A 23,583-nucleotide genomic window follows, 5' to 3' on the forward strand; every position below is an offset into this window, starting at 1 on the left:
GCTGGGGCGCGGGCGGGCGGCCGGGGGTCGGCGGACCAGTGGGCTGCGGGCCCGGGAGTCTTTGGGGCTAGTGGGGATGTCGGGGTCCAGGTTGCCGGACGGGCCAGAGGCCGACGACCCGGAGGACAAGACGGGCGGGGACTGTGGCCGGGGCCTGGTGGGGGCAGCAGCAATGACTGGCTCTTTGTCTCCGCTTGCTCCAAAATGGCTGCGGCCAGAGCTGACGGGATCGCCGGGCGGGCGGGCGAGGGAGCGGGGACGCCTTTATCGGAGCTAAGGCCGCCGCAGCTCGCGGGAACCCGGCACCCCGTGAGGGCACTGCCTGAGGGCCGGATCAGCGAGGTAGTCTGGGTGTCGTCGCCATTGCTCCCGGGCGAGCGCAGGCCCCGAAGCTCGGGGCACCAGGCGGGGCGAGCTCGGGCCTGCCCCACGGACCGGCGCCTCGGTCCGCCCGAGAACGGGCGTCTCGCGCCGTGAGGGCCGCTGCTTGGGCGGCGGGGGCGGGGCAGGGGTCGGCGCCCGAGGCCACACCAGGGTGACTCATCTCCTCCGGCGGCGCGGCCCCTGGCCGCGAGTGTTTGTAAATCACTGGGTGAGACGGTGGTGCCGGCTGGGACCAGCAGCTCGCGTAGGGAAAGGGAGCGTCCAGCTTGGAGGTCTTCCTAGGGTCCTTATTTCCCGTTCTGTCCTTTTGACGAAGTAAGTTATTTAAAATAACCTTACGAGCACCTCTGTAGGAGGAATTCACGTGAAATTCTCTCCTGCGTTTTTTGTTTTTTTCACCGAAAGATGGTATTCTAGGACGTGTTTAGTGGTTTCTTTTTTTGTGGGGGTGGGGAGAGGGGTAGACCCAGAGAAGCGCCTCCGGCCGAACAGGCTACGCCGCAGTCACACGGACCGCAGCACAATGCGGGAAGCTGTTGACACACAAATGATCTTTTCTACCCGCCTAACAAAAGAGCCGGCGGCCCCCGCGAGCCCAGCTCCCGGGGCGGGTTCAGACAATGAGCGCGGGGGTTGGAGCCTGCGAAGGGGCCTCCCCAGGCGACCGTGTCGGGGAAACCCTGCAGAGAGAGAATCGGAATTTTTCACCTGAAGCTGACTACCCAAAACACAGGAAAGGAAAGGGGTGGAACAAACCTGGGTCCCATCCCCACCGCGCTTTGAGCCCAGCGGGGGCCGACGATCTGGTTTGCAAGCAAGAGCAGAAATGTGGGAATATGTGTAAAATCTCATCTTTAATGTTGACAACTCATCAGAAAATGTTAAGTGAGCCAAACAAAAGCAGGCCCCGGGTGCCGTAGTGGGAAACAGAGGGGTACACCGTGGTCTGCACTCAAAACACCCAGATCGGAGTCGGGACAGAAGAATGACAGCCGTGCTACGAGGCAAATCACTGGCTGACGCGAGACGGTGAGGCCCGGGGGGGTGGGGGTCCCCTCTCGCCCGCCCCTGTAGTTAGTGGGATCTAAAGTGAAGGGAGCAGGTGGTACCGTCTCGGGCCCCTCCTGCTTTCCCACAGAGGCCCGCACGCCGGGACCCCTCCAACCCCGGGGCCCCTCCCCCGCCCAGGCCTCCGCGCTGCAGCAGTGCTGACATCACCCCCAGCGTCCTCCGGGGCGCCCTCCCGTCTGGCAGGAAGTGGGAAGTGAAGCGTCGGTGCACCGTCTTCCCTCCTCGCCGCGACTCCGCTTCCAGCCGGGGTCTCTGTACCCCAAGGGAAGGTAGGGGCTACCGACGGCTTAAGCAGCTCTTGCACCTCGGACGCCTTGCAGAGACCTGCTCCCCTGGAGAGTGGGGGAGGGGCGGTAGCCACGTGGCTCCTCCCCTCCTCCCTGTGGAGGGCGGAGAGATGCTGCCAGACTGTTAACCTTGGCCGCCCTGGGGACTGGAGCATTTTCTTTGAATATCTCTGCGTGGTTTTGTTCCCACAAGAAGCTTCCGTATGACTTCTGTAGTTTGAAACAAAAATTCCACCTAGCATGAAAGGAAAAACGGGTCCGAAAACGAGTATCAGTATACACACCAGGTTTAAACATGGGAAAATGTTTGCTGTTAAGTGAGAATGGCAGAACCCCAAAACAGTATATCGTCGCCACCCACAGCGGTGCAAACGTGCAAGGCCATGAGCAAAAAGGAGACCTCCCAGGCTGGAAGCTGTGTGGGACTGTCGGGTTTATTAAGCGGTATATTGTCTTTTCAGTAAAATAGAGAAAACATCAGACACGCTCTCTTAAATATAAGAATAAACATAACCACAAGTCAATAATTTCAGTGTTGCCCTGGATTTGTGAAAGATATGCAGCATTTGTTATATTACCTATGTTTTTATGCTTTTATTGTCTGCCTAAAATACCACACCGTAAAACAATTAGAAAAAAAAAAAGACATACAGCCAGATGGCAGTTGGTGACCCGGCTCTGGTCCCAACCAGCATCACAGCCTCAGTGGGCTGTGCTCTGGCCAAGCATGAATCCACATCCCAGGGGCAAGTTCAGGAACACATAACTGATTGTAAAAGGAGCTCCATGAATTTCTTAGGGACGCTGTAACGTTATCACAAACTTGAGGGCCTAAAACAATAGAAATTTGTTCTCACAGTTAAACCAGAAGTCCAAAATCAAGATGTCAGCAGGGCCACATTCTAGAGAATGAAGGAAGAATCTCCTGCCTTTTCCAGCTTCTAGTGGTCTCAGGCATTGTTAGCTGGAAACAGCATCATCAGATACCCTGATACAGAACTAAGAAGGAAGAGCACAAGACCTACAGACCAAAAGTTGTAAAACATGATTGAGAGAAATTACAGAAAAAATCAGTACATGGAGGGATATACGAAGTTCAAGAATTGAAAGACTCAATATTGTAAAAATGTCATTTCTCCCCAGGATAATCTAGATTCCATACCAATGGATTTTAAGATCCCAGGCAAGATCATTTCACAGAAATGGACAAGCTGGGCTTCCATTTCCGGTATGTAAACTACTGAACTGACCTCCCATAGCACTATGAACTCTCAACAAAATACAAAATAACTTAACCTGGAATCCCTGTCATGAATACAGGCAGATGCTCAGTTCAGTTCAGTCGCTCAGTCGTGTCCGACTCTCCGCGACCCCATGAATCACAGCATGTCAGGCCTCCCTGTCCATCACCAACTCCCGGAGTTCACTCAAACTCATGTCCATCGAGTCAGTGATGCCATCCAGCCATCTCATTCTCGGTCATCCCCTTCTCCTCCCGCCCCAACCTTTCCTAGCATCAGAGTCTTTGCCAGTGAGTCAACTCGTCGCATGAGGTGGCCAAAGTATTGCAGTTTCAGCTTTAGCATCAGTCCTTCCAATGAACACCCAGGATTGATCTCCTCTAGAATGGACTGGTTGGATCTCCTTTCAGTACAAGGGACTCTCAAGAGTCTTCTCCAACACCACAGTTCAAAAGCATCAATTCTTCGGCGATCAGCTTTCTGGAGAGGAGTTGACAGGAGAATGGCAGGGTGAGCTGCCTGTTTTCACAGCTTCTAGTCTAACTGCAGATTGTTGTTGTTCAGTCACTAGGTCATGTCCAACTCTGTGACCCCATGGACTGCAGCACGCCAGGCTTCCCTGTCCTCTCCTATCTCCTGGAATGTGCTCAAATTCATGTCCATTGAGTCAGTGATGCTATCTAACCATCCCATCCTCTGCCACCCCCTTCACCTTTTATCTTCAGTCTTTCCCAGCATCAAGGTCTTTTCCAAAAAGTCAGCTCTTCCCATCAGGTGACCAAAATATTGGAGCTTCAGCTTCAACAGATAAACACCAAGGAAACACCTCCAGGCCTACTGGCCTGAGAGCCAGGAGATAGAGTTGGGGCGTGACACCCTGTGGAAAGTATTTGGGGGCATCCCAGAAAGGAAGGAGTGAGAGAAGGGGAGACCCCAATTCTACCTATAATCTGGGTCTAAATCTCCAGATGACATTGGAACAGAGGTATAGGACAGACTCTAAGCATCTTGGCTAAGAATGAAAGAACTGAGATGAGATCTGAGCTGCTGTCCAAGGGAAAGTGTTTGCTGTCAGTCCCACCAAGTCATCTGCTGTGTGCTAACACAGACACAGAAATAATAAAATCAACACTCTGATTTAGTGTAAAAGAATCCAGTGTCAACACAAAATAACACAATATCCAGGACACAATCTGAAATTACTAAATAGAAGGAGAATGTAAGTCATCCTGAAAAAATAAAAATGGCAATTGATCCTTGATATGACCCAGATAACAGAATTAGCAAAATAAAATTTTAAAGTATTATAATCACACGTAAAGAAAAATATACTTTAACAAGTGAAAAGATTTTTTTAAAACTCAACGACAGACTTGGGATGTCCCTGGTGGTCCAGTGGTTAAGACTTTCCACTGCAGGAGACACAGACTCGATCCCTGGTCAGGAACTAGAATCCCACATGCCACCTGGTGAAGCCAAAACTAAATAAAAACAAAAATCACAACAGAGGACTGGAAAATATATTTTATAAAGGAAATTCTATAACTGAAAGTTAAAATTTTCTAAACATAAAGTTGGGCTTCCCTGGTGGCTCAGACAATAAAGAATCTGCGCAATGTGGGACACCCAGGTTCCATCCCTGGGTTGGGAAGATCCCCTGGAGGAGGGCACGGCAACCCACTCCATTCTTACCTGGAGAATCCCATAGACAGAGAAGCCTGGCGGGCTACAGTCCATGGGGTCACAGAGAATCAAACACAACTGAAGTGACTGAGCACATACACACACAAACATACAGTTAACTGAGTAAGCCAAAAAGAAGAGTGGAATGACGAAGGGAAATAAATCAGTAAACTTGAAGGTAACCAATAGAATTTATTCAATCTGAAAAAGAAGGAGTGGGGAATAAGAGCATAAGGGATCTCTGTAATACTGAATAGTATTGAAATATCAACATCTGTGCAACAAAAATCACAAAAACAGAGGAAAGGATAAGGCAAGAAAGTATTTGAAGAAATAATTTCCAGAATTTTCTATATTTGGTGAAAGGCATAAATTTATATACTTGAAGAATTCCAGAATTCCCCAACTAAGATAGAATCAAAGAAAACCATGCACAAGCACAGCACAGTCAAACAGCTGACAGCCAGGTGTAAAGAGAAAAATCTAAGGAGTAGCTGCAGGAGAGGGCTTCCCAGGAGATGAGGGTTCGATCCCTGAGTCAGGAAGACCCCCTGGAGAAGGAAATGGCAACCCACTCCAGTACTATATTCTTGCCTGGGAAATCCCATGGATAGAGGAGTCGCAGACTACAGTCCATGGGGTCACAAAAGAGTCAGACACAGCTGAGCAACTAAACAACAGCTGCAGGAAAACAACACATCTCATGCAGGGGACAGTGAGATGACACTGTTGATTTCTCCCCAAAACTGTGGAGACCAGAAGAAAATGGACCGACACCTTCAAATATTGAAAGAAAGCCCATGAACCCTTTTGTAGAATGTCAAACTTTCAAACTGTCCAGAATGAGGGTAAAGAAAGATATTTTACTATATAAGAAAATTAAGAGAATTCATCATCAGCAGACCTGAATTGTAAGAAATGCTGAAGGAAATTCTTCAAACTGAAGGAAAGTGATACCAGATAGACAATGGTCATCAGGAAAGAATGACAAGCATCAGAAACAGTAAATACCAGAATAAATATGAAAGAATATTTTTCCTCTTCATTTCTCCAAAATACATGTCTATTTAAAGGAAAATTATAACACTGAATTGTGGGAGGTTTTCCTGCATTTAAATATACTATAGCAAAGCTATAGCAAAAAATGGACCTATGCTAATGAAAGGGTTCTATGTTTTATGTGATGTGGTGCAATGTCAACTCAAAGAAGACTGAAAAGTTAACTATATGTATTGACATACTTAAAGCAACCACTAAAAAGTTTAACTCAGAGTCACAGTTAAAAATCTGATCAATAAATTAGAATGTTGAAAATACTCAGATAATCTAAAAGAAAACAAAAGAGCACATTTTAGAAAGAACATAAACAGACAATAGACCTAAATCCCACCAACTTCATCAGCATATTAAATGGTAAGCATTAAGCACTTCAATTAAAAAGATAGAAAAGGGAGACTCAGCCATATGCTATTTTTGAGAGACACTTCAGAAAAATATATCATGCTAACAGGTTAACAAGGCTAGAGAGACTGTATTAACATCAGATAAAATGGACCTCAACACAGTGCTTGTCAGAGATAAGAGACACTGCCCTAATGAAAAATGGTTAACTCATTAAGAAGACAAAAATTATAATTTATGTGCCTCATAGCTTCAAAAAATATGAAGCAAAAATTAACAGAATTAAACAAAAAATATATAATTCAACAATTGTTGGAGGTGTTTTTTTCTTGGTTGCACTGAGTCTTCAGGTGCTTTTTGCCGTGCACCGGCTTCTCACCGCAGTGGCTTCTCTTGGGGAGCACGGGCTCTAGGTGCACGGGCTTCAGTAGCTGTGGCTCCCCAGTTCGAGATCACAGTCTCTATAGTTGTGGTGCTTGGGCTTAGCTGCTCCCCAGCATGTGGAATCTTCCCAGACCAGGGATCAAACCCATGTCTCCTGCACTGGCAGGCAGATTCTTTTTCACTGTCCCACCAGGGAAGTCCCCATTGTTGGAGATTATAACAGCCATTGAATCAATGGGCAAAAATCTCAGGATAGACACAAGTGATCTGAACAATACTGAATTGTCTCGTGAAGTAAAAGTGAAAGTAGCTCAGTCATATCTGACTCTTTTCGACCCCGTGGACTATATAGTCCATGGAATTCTCCAGACCAGAATACTAGAGTGGGTATCCTTTCCATTCTCCAGGGAATCTTCCCAACCCAGGAATAGAACTGTCTTGATGTGCTGTTTATCCAACACTACATCCAACACATTCCTTTCTATTGCACATAGTATACTCAGTAAGGTAAACCAAATGCTGGGCCATAAAACAAATCCCAACAAATTGTAAAAGGTTGAAATCATGCAAGAATATGTTTTCTGTTTATATTGGAATTAAAATCAATAACAGGGACTTCCCTGGCCTAGTGGTGGCCCAGTGGTTAAGACTCTGCTCTTCCAATGCAGACGGTGTGGTTTCAATCCCTGGTTGGGATACTAAGATCCCACATGCCTCATGGCATGGCCAAAAAATAAAAGCAAATAAGCTAACAATAAGAATAATAAAATCAATAACAAAATAATGAAAACTCCAAATATTTGGAAATATCTAACTAACCCATGGGTCAAAAAAATTCACAAGGGAAATCTGAAAATACTGAATTTTACTGAAAATACAGCATATCAAAATCTATGGGCTGCAAGATAAGCAATGCATAGCAGGAATTTAGTTTATAATGCTTATTTTAGAAATGCAAATTTCAAAATTTTTTATAATTTTATTAGTTTGTTTTTGGCTGTGCTGGTCTTCATTACTGCTTGGACTTTTCTCTAGTTGTGGCGAGCCGGGGCTACTCCCTATTTGTGGTGTGTGGGCTTCTCATTGCAGTGGCTTCTCTTGTTGCAGAGCATGGGCTCTAGAGCACAGGCTCAGTAATTGTGGCACACAGGCTTAGTTGCCCCAAGGCATCTGAGATATTCCTGAATTAGAGACTGAACCCATTTGTCCTGCATTGGCAGGCGGATTCTTTACCACTGTGCCACCTGGGAAGCCCTAAAATTTATATGGAAATGTAAAAAGTCAAATACAGCCAAGGTAATCTTGAAGAACAACCCTGGAAGTCCTTCACTACCAGATATCATGACTGTGCTAGTAATTAAGACAGCGAGGGGTTGATGCAAGAATAGATGAATAGGCCAGATGAATATAGAGGCCTTAAAACAGTTCACATGTGTTTAGTCAACCTACTTATGACATATCGGACAATGCCTTGAAGCAGAGAAAGGATGGTCTTTTCCACCACTGGCCCTAGGACAATGGCTCCCTATAAGAGTGAAAAACAAACCTCACACCATAGAGAAAAATCAATTCCAGGTAAATTGAAGAGCTAAATGTGAAAGGTAAAATAATAAAACTTATAGAAGGAACTTATAATCTCAGAACATGTAAAGTTTTTGTCCGTTTCTTGGCCGTGGTATGCAGCTTATGGGACCTTAGTTCCCCAAACAGGGATTGAACTTGGGCCACAGCAGTAAAAGCACCAAGTCCTAAACACTGGACTGCCAGGGCATTCGTTTTTTTGAAGGTCTTTTTAAAAAATAAGTACAAAAAGTGCTGAACATTATAAACGAAAAAAGTTGATAAACTGGACTACATTAAGAACTTCTCATCAAAAGACATCATGAAGGGGCTTTCCTAGTGGTCCAGTGATTAAAGAGTCCGCCTTGCAATGCAGGGAACACTGGTTTGATCCCTGGTCCCAGGAAGATCCCACATGCCTCCGAGCAAGTAAGCCTGTGTACCACAACTACTGAGTCAGCGTTCTGGAGTCCATGTTCTGCAACAAGAGAAGCCACCACACTGAGAAGCCCACACACCGCAACAAACAGTAACCCCCATTCAGCACAACTAGACAAAGCCAGCTCCCAGCAACGAAGACCCAGTGCAGCCCAAAATCACTACCTAAATAAATTATAAAAAAGACACCATTAAAAGAATGGAAAGGCAGCCCACAGAGTGGGAGAAGTTACATGCAACATAGAGAAATGGGCATAGGACTTCTGATGTATAAAAAAGACTGGTTGGAATATAAAAAGTGGCCAGCCTCATCGGTCACCAGGGAAATGCAAACCAAACCCACTGTCGACCTGCCAAAAAGACCATACTCAAAAGGACCAACACCATCTAGTTGGCAAGGAGGAGGAGTATCTGCAAGTGATAGTAGGAATTGGTTCAACCGCCTTATAAATTGTTTGGCAATTTCTGCTTAAGCCATGCAGGCATTCAGGCCTGCAAGGCCCAGCAAGTCTCCGCCTACACCCAATAGATGAAAGTCCTGTTTGCCCCGTGGAAGAACCAGAACAGTCTGAGCAGCACCGTTCAGACTCACCCCAAACTGGAATCAACCCAAATTTCCATCACCAGTGAAATGGATAAACAAATGGCGGTCTACTCATTCAATGGCATTACATGGCATGTTTGGTTTGAGAGAATGTGTTGATGTGTGGAGTTTTTTTGTAAATGTCACACTTGAGTGAAAGTCAATGAGGAAATGTGTCAGGCTTTGCATACTCAGCTTTCCAAGCTGGAAAGACTTAAACATACCCCTCATTCTCTGAGAGACAGAAACCAGAGCCCAGCAACAGCAAGCAACTTACCTAAGGCCACCAGGGAATGGAGACATAGAAGGAAACACAAAGTTCCTGAATCCCAGGCCGGGACTGTCCCCAACACAGCAATCTGCTCTCATCAAATCCCTTTCTTTCTGCCCATTTCTGGTGGACACTTGTATTGTTTCCACTTCCTGGCTACTGTGAATAACGCTGCTATGAAGACAGGTGTGCAAATATCTCTTCAAGCACCTGCTTTCAGTTCTTTTGGATAAACTACCCGGAAGTGACCTCATCAACAGTCTCTAGTTATTTTATGCTTGTAAGTTTTACTCCCCCAACTAACCTGAAGGTCCTAGAAGTCAAGGATTAATCATTCAGTTAGGTGTTGGTGAGTGTTGGCTCAGCAGTAAAGAACCCGCCTGCCAATGCAGGAGACACGGGTTCGATCCCTGGGTCGGGAAGATCCACTGGAGAAGGGAATGGCTACTTACTCTAGTATTCTTGCCTGGAAAATGTCATGGACAGAGGAGCCTGGAGGGCTAGAGTTCATGGAGTCACAAAGAATCAGACACGACTGAGTGAGCACACACAAGCATGAGTGTTTAATAACCATCTTCCTAAAGGGGAAACCCTAATTTTTGGTGATTGCCCAGCAACTGTAGTGTACAGACCAAGAAGGTGCCTGGTGCTGGAAGTTGGGCCCTGCTTGACAGTGTCCAAAGCAGAGGGACCCTGAGTTGCCACCCCTGCCCTACATGGCCAGGCAGCACTCCCCTCATTCCTGAAGAATTGAAGCCAAAGACACCCCAGACTTAGGGGCAGGAGGCCAGCAAGGTGGAGGGGGTGGCTTGAGTGAAATTCCTTCCACTGAAGAAGGTTCCCAGGCTTGCAGGTGCTAATGTTGCCCTACTCCTTAGGTTGGATGGTGGGGACATGGGCACTCACTTTCTTCTTGTTAGTTAAAAGATGCATTGTGATATGTGATAAGTTGCTTCAGTCGTGTCCAACTCTTTGCAACCCTATAGACCATGGCCCTCCAGAATCCTCTGTCCATGGGGATTCTCCAGGCAATAATACTGGAGTGAGATTCCATGCCCTCCTCCAGGGGATCTTCCCAACCCAAGGATCAAATCCACATCTCTTAAGTCTCTTACATTGGCAGGCAGGTTCTTTACCACTAGGGCCACCTGGGAAGCCCTCCATTGTGATATATATGCTCTTTTATATGCATGAAACACTTAGCATTTAAAAGGTAAAACAAACACCCACACAGACTCACATGGTGCATGTACCTGCACAGGTGTGCATTCAGGTGCATCCAGCCTCTCTATGGGAGGTGTGTCCACAGGCTTTGGGTGGGATGCAGCCGCCTACATTCTGAAAAAATCATTCAAATGATGGTCTTTCCCACTGAGGTTAAGACCCACTGCTCTCATACAAATGATGTCTGGGATGCCCGTAATTTCCCCCAGCTTCCCTAAAACTCTGGAGAGAACAAAAGGGAGTTGCACGTGCAGAATGAGGTTAGTGGTCAAGGATAAACCAGTGAATCGCATCTTTGGGAGAGGCTCACACATTAAAGCCTTTCCCAAATTCATGCCAATATGCATTTATTTGGGCTTCCCTGGTGGCTCAGATGGTAAAGAATCCGTCTGCAATGCAGGAGACCTGAGTTAAATCACTGGGTCAGGAAGATCTCCTGGAGAAGGAAATGGCAACCCACTCCAGTATTCATGCCTGGGAAATCCCATGGTTAGAGGAGCCTGGCGGGCTACAGTCCATGGGGTCACAAAGAATAGCCACTAAATGATGACGATGCATTTATTTTGCCAGTCATATTTTTTATCAAAATGGACTGTGTCATTCAGAAACCACTTGCAAAATGAATGTCCTGCCCCAAGAACCCACATGCTATTTTTTTTTAAAGCTTATAAAGCAAAAACTTAGCCCAACTCTTGCCTGCAAAAAGTCGAATCTTTTCATTAGGAGCCTGACGCCCCATGGGCTCTCCCTGATGAACCTGAGGGCGTGAGAAAGAATCCAAGCAGGAGCTTAAACCTAAAAGACATGACCTGGAGACCACGAGAGAAGGCCTGCCCCCAGCTCTGGACACAGCTCACCAGGCCCAAGTGGGCTTGATCCATCCGCCAGAAACCACAGAGGGCGAGTCTGTATCAGTTTCCAGCTACCGTGCTGCCCACTGCCCTGGAGCCCCAGGGCTGTCTGCGAAAAACTGGAAAGGTGGTGGGAAGCTCAAGGTTGGTTCCCTTCTCCTCTGTGCTTTTTCTGGAGTTTCCACATTTTCTCGAATAGATGTATTGTTCTTCTATCATTAAAAAGAGAGAGAAGCAAAAAAAAAAGGAAAAGAGAATCATTGCTTGATTTTTCATCATTTAACATGTGCTTGAAGAAAAAGACACACACTTAAAAAAAATGCACAACTCAGTGACACGCCCACATCACCAGCAGCAGATCAAGGAGCAGAACGGTGCCCACCACCCTGGAGACCCCCCCTCCCAGGCTCCCCTCCCCCAAGTGACCACCACCTGAGTTCTCATAGCATGCACTCCCGCAGCCAGGTTGGGGATCTGAGGCCAGTGGAATTACATAGACTTCTCTCTTTTCCCAGTGTTTTATTTTGTGTGTGAAGGTTAATTTTTTTTTATTGTGGTAAAATTCACATAACATAAAACTCACTATTTCAACATGTTACAGTGTAAAATTTAGTGATATTTAATGCATTCACAGTGTTGTACAACCATCACCCTTACCCAGTTCCAGAATATTTTCTTCACCCCAAAGGAAAACTGTAAGCAGTCAGTCCCATCTCCTATTTCCTCAGCCTCTGGCAACCACTATTCTCTTCCTACAAAGGAAGGAAGAGAATTTAGCTAGTCTCAGACATCTCACCGGAGAAGGCAATGGCAAGCCACTCCAGTACTCTTGCCTAGAAAATCCCATGGATGGAGGAGCCTGGTGGGCTGCAGTCCATGGGATCGCTATGAGTCGGACACTACTGAGCGACCTCACTTTCACTTTTCACTTTCACACATTGGAGAAGGAACTGGCAACCCACTCCAGTGTTCTTGCCTGGAGAATCCCAGGGACGGGGGAGCCTGGTGGGCTGCCGTCTATGGGGTCGCACAGAGTCGGACGCGACTGAAGTGACTTAGCAGCAGTAGCAGCAGCAGACATCTCACATAAATGGGATCATACAAAACATGTCTTCCTTCGTGTCTGTCTTCCTTCACTCAGCATCTTTTATTCTATTTATTAATTTTTAGCCTGTGCCATGCAGCATGCAAGATCCTAGTTCCCCAGCCAGCTATCGTACCTGTGCCCCCTGCAGTGGAAACACCGAGCCTTAACAACTGGACCACCAGGGAAGTCTCTCCCCAAATTGATTTTTATTTTCATTGCCCTGATACCATTGGTATATCTGATGCAATACAATCTTTATCAAACTCCCAGGTGACTTCTTTTCAGAAATCAACAAAGGAATCCTTAAATTCATATGGAAATTCAAGAGACCCAGAATAGCCAAAACAGTCTTGGAAAAGAAGAACAAAGTTGGAGGACTCACACTTCCCAATTTCAAATTTATTACAAAACCACAGTAATCAAGACAGAGCAGAACTGGGGTATGGAGAGATAGAGACCAATGGAGCAGAAAAGAGAGCCCAGAAATAAGCCCTCATAGGAACGATCGAATGATTTTTGAGAAGGGTGCCATGATGATTCAATGAGGAAAGGACAGTCTTTTTAACAAAAGTTCTGGGAAAACTGCATACCACATGCAATGCAAAGGAATAAACCTAGACCCCTCTCTCACCCTAGACACAAAAATTAACTCAAAATTGATCAAAGACCTAAAAAAAAAAAGTGAAAGTGTTAGTTGCTCGGTCATGTCCGACTCTTTGTGACCCCATGGATTGTAACCCATCAGGCACCTCTGTCCATGGGATTCTCCAGGCAAGAATACTGGAGTGGGTAGCCATTCCCTTCTCCAGGGGATCTTCCTGACCCAGGGATCAAACCCAAGTCTCCTGCATTGCAAGCAGATTCTTTACTACCTGAGCCATCTAAATGTGAGGGCAAAAATTGTAAAACTCTTAGAGTGAAGTACACATATAGACCTTAGATTGGGTGATTTTTTTTTATATGACAGCAAAAGCACAAACGACAACAGCAAAAAAAGATAAATTTGACATCATCAAAATTTAAAACTTTTGCCCTTCAAAAGACAAGAAAATGGAAAAAAATGACAGAAAAAGTTTAAATCACACTTAAGAGGAGAATTGTATCTAGAATATATAAAGAACTATCATAACTCAATAATAAAAAGACAAATAACCCAATTTTAAAACAAGCAAAGGATGTGAATAGACATTTATCCAAAGGAGATATACAAAAGATAGATAAGAACATGAAAAGATGCTAAACATCTGTGTGGGGCTTCATTTCACAGAAAAGGGCCAGGACCATGCCAGTCTCCCAAAGGGAGTGCTACTCTTGACAAAGTGACAGCCCAAAGTGACAATGCTGAGGGTTTTCCCAAGAAGGGATGGATTCTTGACACCCTCTCTGTGCAGGTGCAGAGATGCGCTGCTCACAGCCCTCTGGGAAAGGACCACAGTCCAGCTGCAAGGAGCAGGGTGAACCTAGAACCTCCAGCCATTAGCTGCAAACCCAAGTCAGTCTCTTCTCAGGTGATCCCAGCCCCTGCCAGCTATTTCTGCTCAGTGTGAGACTCCTACAATGGGCCAGTGCTCCCAAGCCACCAATGGCACATCACCATTGGTGGTCCCTCCTGCCCAACCCTGCCGCCTCCCTTTTCCCCTCTGCAGGTATTTCTTTCCAAGAAACCTTTGAACTCCTAACTCCGCTTCAGTGTCTGCTTCCTGGAGAAGTTGGGACTGGGAGTGGAGCTGTCCAGGAAAGAAGGCAGTAGGGTGGACTTGTGGATGGGACCACTCACTGTCAGGGCAATGAGGAGAACCCTATCCCTGGCCCGGGGCCCAGCTGTGGACACTTTCCCCAGGGATGGCTTGAGGGAAGAGGCTGGGAAAGAGGCTGGTGGAGGGGGCTGCACTGGCTCATCTGGAGGAGAGAGGAGGTAATAGAACCTTCTTTAACTAAGTTGCTGACTTAGAGACATTGACATTAAGGTGATAATGACAGGCTGGGGGCAGTTAAATAATTGAGAACAGAGTGTGAGGGCCAGCAGTCTCATTAGCAACTTCAAAGCAATCCCCATCTCAGGTCCAAGAGCAGAAAACACTCAAGTTCAAACATGGTGGCCAGAGAGGCTGTACTTCAGATGGTTGAGTGCTCAGCTGAGGCAGGACTGTTCTGCCTACATCAGGACCCTGGTTGGGACCCCAGGGACCCCCAGGGGGTGGGGACCTGAATGTGTACATGCAGAATTTGACTCCTCAGAGGCCTTCTGCCACCTGAGCCTGCAGATTGGCCCCCTCCCCCAGCAGTGATGTGGAACTCTCCCCCACAAGACAGCGGATGCCCATCCCACACGCTTTCTAGGCCTCCAGGTCTGTAACCAGAAGTCACAAATGTAGCTGGGACAATACTGGAGGAAAGGGACTGCAAGGTTTGGCTGACATATATTGTGAAGCCTGCGGGGTGGAGAGTGGATTCTGAGGGTGTCCCTGGCACCATGGTGCTCCCCGCATGACCATTACCGTGAATGGACAGAGCAGCGCCCCCAACCTGAAAAGGAACAGAAACTGGGGCTCAGACCCTCTGGAATGAGGGTAAGGGTCACTCCCCGAGGAAAACCCCTAAGATCTGCAGAGGTGACAACGAGGAGGGTGTGGGCTGGAGAGTGGAAACCAGAGGGGCTGAGCACCAGCTGAGGCCCCAAGACCAGTAGGGGCACATCCACCTCCCTCTCTCATCTAAGTATCCCCAGGAAGAGAGGCTGGAGAAACCCTGGAGGAGCCCCCACGTGCCAGGGAGCGAACCTGTTCGCCCAAGAGTATGGACTGTGGTCACACAGATCTCCCTTCCCAGAGATGCACTGCCCCATATAGGAGTGGGCCAGCGGACTGCCCATAGCCATTAGAGGCTTAGCATCCACCTCAGATTTCACAGAGGTGGTGCCTTTCTCAGAGTGGCTGCAGTCGGCCCCCGAGCGAGGCTGCGTTCCTAGAGCCTGGTCACTTCTGCCCACATGGGACTCCTCACCTGGACTCCAGAGTTCTGTTCAGCAGGGAGACTTGGTCAGGTCCCAGCCTATGCTGACTTCCTCCACTTCTCCCCTCAGAGGTGTTACCCTCCCCCGCCCCAGTCATGCCCTTTGAACCCTCAAGAATCTCAGCATCTGCTTCCCAGAGAACCTCTCACTTGGCCATTATGTGATGACAAGCAGGATGACCGGGGAGGGTTGGTTTATTCACTCAACAAACGTTTGGGGTTTGCACCTGGCTCAGCAAGTATCTGTCTGCAATGCAGGAGACTCGGGTTCAATCCCTGGGTCAGGAAGATCTCCTGGAGAAGGAAATGGCAACCCACTCCAGTATTCTTGCCTGGACAATCCCATGGACAGAGGAGCCTGGTGGGTTAGTTACAATGTCCATGCGGTCACAAAGAGTTGGACAGGACTGAGCAACTAACACATAGTTAGAATGGTAGGTACATTCCCTAACTGCCCTCATCTCGCTCTCCTGTCTATAAAATGGGATCATTGTAAAGCAGTCCATCCCCCAGAAGAGCACTGCTTCGAACATCAAACGTGTAGATGGAAACTGCTTGGTACACTGGCCAGCACACACTCAGCAACTGTGAACTTCAGCTGCTGTCCTTTTTTCTGAGCACTCCTTTTTTTTTTTTTTTTTTTCTGAGCACTCCTTCAAAGTGTTTGCTCCACGGACCTTATTTTTCTCTGCAGAAATCAGAATGCACAGTCTGCATCCTGCAAGCATACCTTGTTTAATTATGCTTCGCTTTATTGCACTTCACAGATACTGCATTTTTCACCAACTGAAATTTTGTAGACTTGCATCTAGCCAAGTCTATCAGCACCATTTTTCCAACAGCATCATTTTTAAATTAAGGTATATACATTGTTTGTTAGACATTATGCTACTGCACACTTCATAGACTATAGTGTAAATATAACTTTTAAAATATTTACTTGGCTACACCAGGTCTTAGTTGTGGCATGTGGGATCTAGTTCCCCGACCAGGGATCGAACCCAGGCCCCCTGCAATGGGAGCATGGCGTCTTAGCTGCTAAACTACCAGTTATTGTTATTCAGTCACTGAGTCATGTTCAGCTCTTTGTGACCCCATGGACTGCAGCACGCCAGGCTTCCCTGTACTTTGTTATCTCCCGGTGCTATGAGTTGCCTCTTTGCATCAGGTGGCCAAAGTATTGGAGCTTCAGCATCAGTCCTACTGCTACTGCTACTGCTAAGTCACTTCAGTCGTGTCCGACTCTGTGTGACCCCATAGATGGAAGCCCACCAGGCTCCCCCGTCCCTGGGATTCTCCAGGCAAGAACACTGGAGTGGGTTGCCATTTCCTTCTCCAATGTGTGAAAGTGAAAAGTGAAAGTGAAGTCGCTCAGTCGTGTCCGACCCCTAGCGACCCCACGGACTGCAGCCCACCAGGCTCCTCCATCCATGGGACCCTCCAGGCAAGAGTACTGGAGTGGCTTGCCATTGCCTTCCCTAAACATAAGTTTTAGGAAACCAAAATAAATTCATGACTCCCTGCATTCTGATGTCCGCTTTGTTGCAGTGGCATGGCAGGGAACCCACAATACCTCTGAGGTCTGCTTATATCCAAGGTCGGGATGATGACCCACAGGTCTGAAGACCTGGAGCTATAAGGTCTGGGACTCTGGGCTGAAGGCCTATGACTCATGTGCTACCTGACTGACTGGGATGAAAGGCAGGCTGCATACACAGCAACCCCAGGGCAGCTCTCCCCGGAGCAGGCTGTCAGTCCCTTCCCAAGGCCCGTCCTAAAAGAAACCTCTATCTGTCCTGCCCATCTGAGCACGAATCTGCCCCTTCGGCGACTGCTGACAGAGGGGTGGACACTCAGTACTGGGGCGCTCATCTGAGCCAGGAACTGCCTTTCATCCCCAAATGGAAGGAATAGCCCTGCAGAGACATGGACACCCTGTCCCCAGATAGCATCAGACAAGGACCAGCTGCCCTCACGTTGCTGTGGGAACAGAAAGATGTGCAGCCACTTTGGAAAACCGTCTGGTAGTTTCTCACAGTGTTAAACATAGACTCACCATATGAGCAGGCAATTCTACTGAGGTATATACCATGGGAAATGAAAACATATGTCCACACAAAGCCCTGTACACAGTGTTTATAGCAGCATTATGCACAGTAGCTCAAAGGTGGACACAACCCAAATATCCATCAACTGGATGAACACGTAAGCACTGTCCTACAACAGAATGTTATTCAGTTACAGAAATAAATAAGTACTCATACACACTGCAACCTGGATGAGTCTTGAAAACACTTATACACGTTTGCATTGTGAAAGCAACCAGTCACAGAAACCTACACAGTGTATGATTCCATGGATGGGAAATGTCCAGAACAGGCAAATCCACAGTGGCTGCCTGCACCCTGAGGGGGACAGTGCAGTGGGAAGTGAACCCTAGTGGCTACAGAGTTTGGGGGACTGTGTTGACCTTCCTTTTTTCCCTTTGGCTGCACCTCACAGAATGCGGAGTTCCCCTACCAGAGATCGAACCCCTGCCCCTACAGTGGAAGCTCAGCATCCTAACCACTGGACCACCTGGGAAACCCCGGTTTGGAAGTTTGGAATGTTCTGGAAGTATATAGTGGTGATGGCTGTACCACTCTGTGACTGTAAACATCTCTGAACGCCTTAAATGGGTGAATATTATGGTGTGTAAATAATACCTCGATAATGTTGCTAAACAAAGAAATGAATAAACAGACATGAATTCGGTACAGCCCAGTGTGGAGAGAGACCAGACTCTAGACCGCTGGCCCTGAGGCTCCAGGGAGCATGGTGAGCACTATTTGTGAAAACACTTTCCTGAACCCAGGGAGACTCCCAAGGCAAACACAGTTCTCATGCTTGCTGCTTGGGAAAGACAAATATACACTCGTGAACGTGTGCGGTGGCTTATGTGAACAACTCCAGCCATGGGGGTTTGTTTTGGCGCCGCCCACCCCTACCCACCCCATCTAGCTGCTGGACCTCCTGGAAAACCCAGAAGCAGCTCTGGGTGGAGGCATCTTCCTGGAGGAGAGCCTCCTCCTGAGCCGGCCCACAGGTTGCCCCTCCCACCACACGCCTGCCCGCCTGGCTCGTGTGCATCACAGTGAGTATCTGCCTCGGGGGCCCAGGCTCTCCACAAACGTGACTTCTTGCTGCCGAGCCTTTGTGTTCAGGGAGCTTCCAGCAGCCACAGAAGGGAAGGTTTGTACTGTTAACCAATTGGACCTTCACGAGCCAAAGTACCCATGGGCCCGGCAGGATGCTCCCCATCCACACTCCAGCCTCTCGCTGGGTAAGGGTGTCAGCACGCAGCCAAGAAGCCCTCGGCTTGGTTCCCAGGCACTGCAGTGACGACAGGCTTCCGGGGCTGGACCGTCTCTGCACGTGTGCTCAGTTGCTCTATCTAGTTTGACTCTTGGCAACCCCATGGACTCTAGCCTGTCAGGTGCCTCTGTCTGTGAGATTCTCTAAGCAAGAATACTGGAGTAGATTGCCATTCCCTTCTCTAGTGGATCTTCCAGCCCAGGGATCAAACCCCACCCCCATCCTCTGCATTGGCAGGTGGATTCTTGACCACTGAGCCACCTGGAATCCCTCTACTGCTTATTTACACAACTTCATTCCTGGAGCTGCAGTTGTGTCAGGCCTGCACTCGTGTATCATCAGCAGGTGCAAAGAAAAGCAGGGGTCCAGCCTTGGAGCTGACGGGGCGTTCACATTCTAGGACGCTCCAGTGAGGTCTCTGGGTTACTGTGGCAACATCCTGGGACGCATCCTGCACTCTCTGCATGGGGTCAAGAGAAGGAAGATGAAGGAATGCCCCCCTCCCCCCCCCACCCCCGCCAAGCTTCAGCTCAGGACAGCCTGCCCTGGGCACAGGCACAGCGAAGATTCCTTGAGTGAGAAGAGTGCATCTGGTCTCTTCCCCGGGGGGCTGAACAGGGAACGCCAGGAGGCAGGGTGTACATTCAGAAGCTGGAGGCTCAGATCGGAATCCCAGCCCAGTCACTCACTAGCCGTGTGACCCTGGCTGAGCATCTAGCACAGGCTGGGTTCATCATCATTAGGCACCCCCCAGGCTGGAGGACCGCATCCTGACGCCTGTGTGCATCATGCAGGCCTGTGACTCCATACAGGGGATCAGAGCGTGGGTTCTTTGAGTCTCTTTCTCTCACGGCCCCATCTGTGCGACCATGGTCTGCTTATGTGTGGTGTCCAGACTGACCCAATCTCGTGCCAGCAGTCATGGTTCATGGGGGTCTCTAGCTCTGCTGTGAGATGGCTCCAGAGCATCTGCTGCTAGACAGACACATGCATCACCACTGGGCCCTTAGAGACCTTCTACTGATAAATAAAAACAACCCTTGCCATGTGCTCAGGGGAATAAGGGAACCCTCCCTACAGCCCCCTGCCCCGCTGCCCACATCCCTTTCCTGAGCTCCCCTTGGGAACCACCAGGAGGCCAGGGCTGGGTGGCTGGCATGGAGTGCTGGCAGGCTCCCTATAAGCTGAGCTGGACAAACAGCAATGGTACATGTGCCTCGTGCCAAACCTGCGCTGGACCCAGAGCCTGGCTTGGGGGCTCTTAGGGGGTGGGGACAGGTCACCTGAACCGTGGGCCTGCCCATCACTGTGGCTGGCTCACTACCCCAGAAGAATGTTGGCAGGAGATTCCCAGGGCACACAGAAGGAGGTGAGGTGGGAGGCACCAGGAATGGTGCCCTGGGGCTCTGCTTCTGGGAAAGTTCCTTCTCTCTGAAACCTGTCGTCCTCCCACCCTGCTCTCAGGAGTCAAATGCTCACCACTGACTTCTCCGGCCTGGACACCTCTTCTTCCTAGAGGTTGTGAGGGAGCCCAGGTGTATGGAAGGGGTGGGAGGGGCTTGTGGGATGGGTAGGGTGGGCCCAGCTGCTTATGCGGGGGGCTTGGGGACCTCAACTTCCTTCCACCCTCCCTGTGTGCATGGTGGGCCCTGGTCCCTAACAACCCTTCATATCACCCTTCACAGGGAGGTTCTGAGCATGCGAGCACACAGGGGTGACCCAGGATGAGATGTTACGAGGGTCCCTCCTGCTTGCTGGCCTGGTGCTCACACTTTCCATCCTCAGAACATGAGCCACAACTTGGTCCCCACTTTTCTCTAGAATGCTGGAGTCGGAGAGGTTAGGAGAACACACCCAGGTCTGCCTGACCGGCCCTGGGTGGTGAGGGTGGCTAAGGGGTCCCGGGATGTGCCCCCTAAGTTGTTCCTGGGCTCTTTTTATCAAGTTTGCTTTTTTTTTTTTAGATTTATTTTTGGTTGCACTGAGTTTTCATTGCTTCGTGTGCGCTTTTTTTAGGTGCAGTGCGCGAGGGCTTCTCTTGTGACCGAGAAGAGGCTCCAGGCACGCAGGCTTCAGCAACTGTGCTGCATTGGCTTAGTTGCTCTGAGGCATGTTGAATCCTCTCAGACCAGGAATCAAATCCATGTCCCCTGCACTGGCAGGCGGACTCCCAACCACTGGGCCACCAGGGAACCCCTCTGATACTCAGGGACCAAGTGTCTGGGTCTGCCACGGTCTCATCGACTCTGCTCACTGTCCCACCCAGCTGGACCTAGAAAGGCAGGCCAAGGCTGCTTAGCCAGGTCTGTTTCTTAATACACTTATTTGGCTGCACTGGGTCTTAGTTGCAGCATGAGGGATCTTCAACCTTCATTGCATTATGTGAACTCTAAATTGCAGCTTGTGGAATATAATTCCTTGACCAGGAATTGAACCTCTGCCTCCTGCATTGGAAGCACAGCGTCTTAGCCACTGGACCACAAGGGAAGTCCCCAAATACACTTCGGTTTACTCCCCACAGCATGCCTCATCACCAGGAGACTCAGCTGGATAGGTGGTGGGCCGCAAGAGGAGGAGAGGAGATGGGGAAGGAGCGGGGGGAGGGAAAGAGAGGGAGATGGAAGAGGAAGGAAGGGATGAAGAGAAAGGAGGGCGGGTGGGGGGAGCTCCAAAGATGAATGAACCTCCACCCACCAGAGCTCTGGGAGCTTCCAAGGAAAACAGCCCTGAAAGCCCCGGGGCAGGGAATCCACTTCCACTGGATTCAGAGAGATGAGAACTTGGGGAGGACGCCTGGCTGTGCAGGATCAACCCTGCTCCTCTTGTCTTTATTCCCAGACCACAGAGGCCCTGAGCACACCTGTCCAGGGCCTCCCAGTAAGTCTGGAAGACTCCCAAAGCCAGTCCCCTGCCCCCGACCCAGCCCAGCTGTAACTCCTCAGCCCCCTCCTGGCTCCTCACTCTCTCTGGGCAATGTTTCCCTCCCAGAGGGTGGACATATACCCTTCCCATGTGTGCAACAGGTCCTGGAGGAGAGGAGGGGACAGGCGAGGTTCTGCCTTGCTGGCACGTTCCCAGCTTCAGACCACAGACTTGATTCCTGCTTTATCTGTGACCACCTATCTATTACTAACAACTCACCTCTTCTGTTTTGCTGCTACTAAGCCATGTTCATGTGTGCTAAGTCACTTCAGTCCTATCTGACTCTGTGACTCCATGGACTGCTGCCCTCCAGGCTCCTTTGTCCATGGGATTCTCCAGGTAAGAATAATGGAGTGGGTTGCCATGACCTCCTCAGGGGAATCATCCCAACCAGGTATTGAACTTGTGTCTCCTGTGGCTTCTATATTGCAGGCAGCTTCTTTACCACTGAGCCACTGGGGAAGCCCCTACTAAGCCATAATACCTGTGAGGTCAGTGGCCAGGCCAGGCATTCTTTCTCAGCTGCGTATCAGTCACAAAGTGGCTTTCTGTGGCAACTTGCCCCTCACCTGCTGCGGGACACAGGCAGCAATGGAACCCTGGGCAGGATTCTGTGTAGCTTCACACTCCTCCTTAGTAAGGGACATGTGTGTGAGCATGCAGTCTCTTCAGTCGTGTCTGATTCTTTGCAAGTCTATGGACTGTAGCCCGCCAGTTTCCTCTGTCCATGGGATTCTCTAGGCAAGAATACTGGAGTGGGTTGCCACGCTCTTTTCCAGGGGATCTTCCTGACCCAGGGATCAAACCTGCATCTCTTGGGCACTGGCAAGCAGGTTCTTTATCACTAGCGCCACCTGGGAAGCCCTTAATAAGGGACACTCTCCTCCAAACACCAGGGCTTAGTGTGTGGCTTGTGGGTGCCGTGGAAACCTAGCCAGCCACTTCTGTGGTCCTCTGCATGGCCCTCCCTTTCCCATGCAGAGGCCCAGCACCTATCAAAAGCCTATCACAAACATTATCTTCTGGGGTCCTCACAGGCTCCCAGTGAGAGGGGCAGGGCAGCTTTCATTTCCATCTGGCAAAAGGAGAAACTCAGGCAGGGAGTCCAACCTACCCAGAGTCTTCTGGGTTCTTAGCTCCTCTCTCTACATCCCAGGCTTCCCAGGTAGCCCGAGTGGTAAAGAACCCACCTGCCAATGCAGGAGACATAAGAGATGTGGGTTCGGTCCTTGGGTTGGGAAGATTCCCTGGAAGAGGAAATAGCAACCCACTCCAGTATTCCTGCCTGGAGAATACCATGGACAGAGGAGCCTGGGGGGATACAGTCCACAGGGTCGCAAAGAGTCGGACACGACTGAAGCAACTTAGCACGCACTACATCCCCAGGCTTGGGAGCCTAAGGCTTGGTGATGACCGAGCAGGTGGGCACTGTGGACCGTTATTTAGGGTAGTGGGGCTGGAGGGGTGTGTCCTCACCTAGGAAACAGACCACACTAATGGACTCCTGAGATACGTGTAGGCCCCAGACAACTGCTCCCCCTCTCAGTCCTTTTGCAAGTGCTCTCCACTGTGGGCAGGATGCCAACGAATGAATGGCACAGCCAGCCTTCCTGGACCTGTGCGCCATGTGTATTTTTAGCCTCTGCCCTGCCATTTGCAGTGACTGACGTCCTCCGGGAACCAGCCAGCTGCACACTGGGAGCCCAGTGGTCTCTCCAAGGTCTCGGGCACTGCCCCTGCCCTGACTCTGGAGATCACGACCCAGCGCCCCTGTCCATGGCTGAGTCGGCTCCTGCTGATGAAGACTGCAGCCCCACCCGCCGCGCACAC

At 49.2% G+C, this 23,583-nt stretch overlaps 1 long non-coding RNA gene across 2 annotated transcripts; it reads left to right on the forward strand.

The window, feature by feature from the left end:
- Positions 1 to 59: 59 nt before the first annotated feature.
- On the forward strand, positions 60 to 18,225 carry LOC129561379 (uncharacterized). 2 transcript variants are annotated; one of them, XR_008686996.2, is made up of 3 exons: positions 60 to 1,724; positions 2,886 to 2,970; positions 17,980 to 18,225. It is a non-coding gene; the product is annotated as an uncharacterized LOC129561379 (long non-coding RNA). The 2 variants fall into 2 exon arrangements; XR_008686999.2 differs by lacking the exon at positions 17,980 to 18,225 and adding an exon at positions 11,251 to 11,556.
- Positions 18,226 to 23,583: the final 5,358 nt, after the last annotated feature.

Source organism: Moschus berezovskii, chromosome 15 (genome assembly GCF_049115385.1).
Source record: "Moschus berezovskii isolate FMDL1 chromosome 15, NW_MosBer_1.0, whole genome shotgun sequence".
Taxonomy (NCBI): Eukaryota; Metazoa; Chordata; class Mammalia; order Artiodactyla; family Moschidae; genus Moschus; species Moschus berezovskii.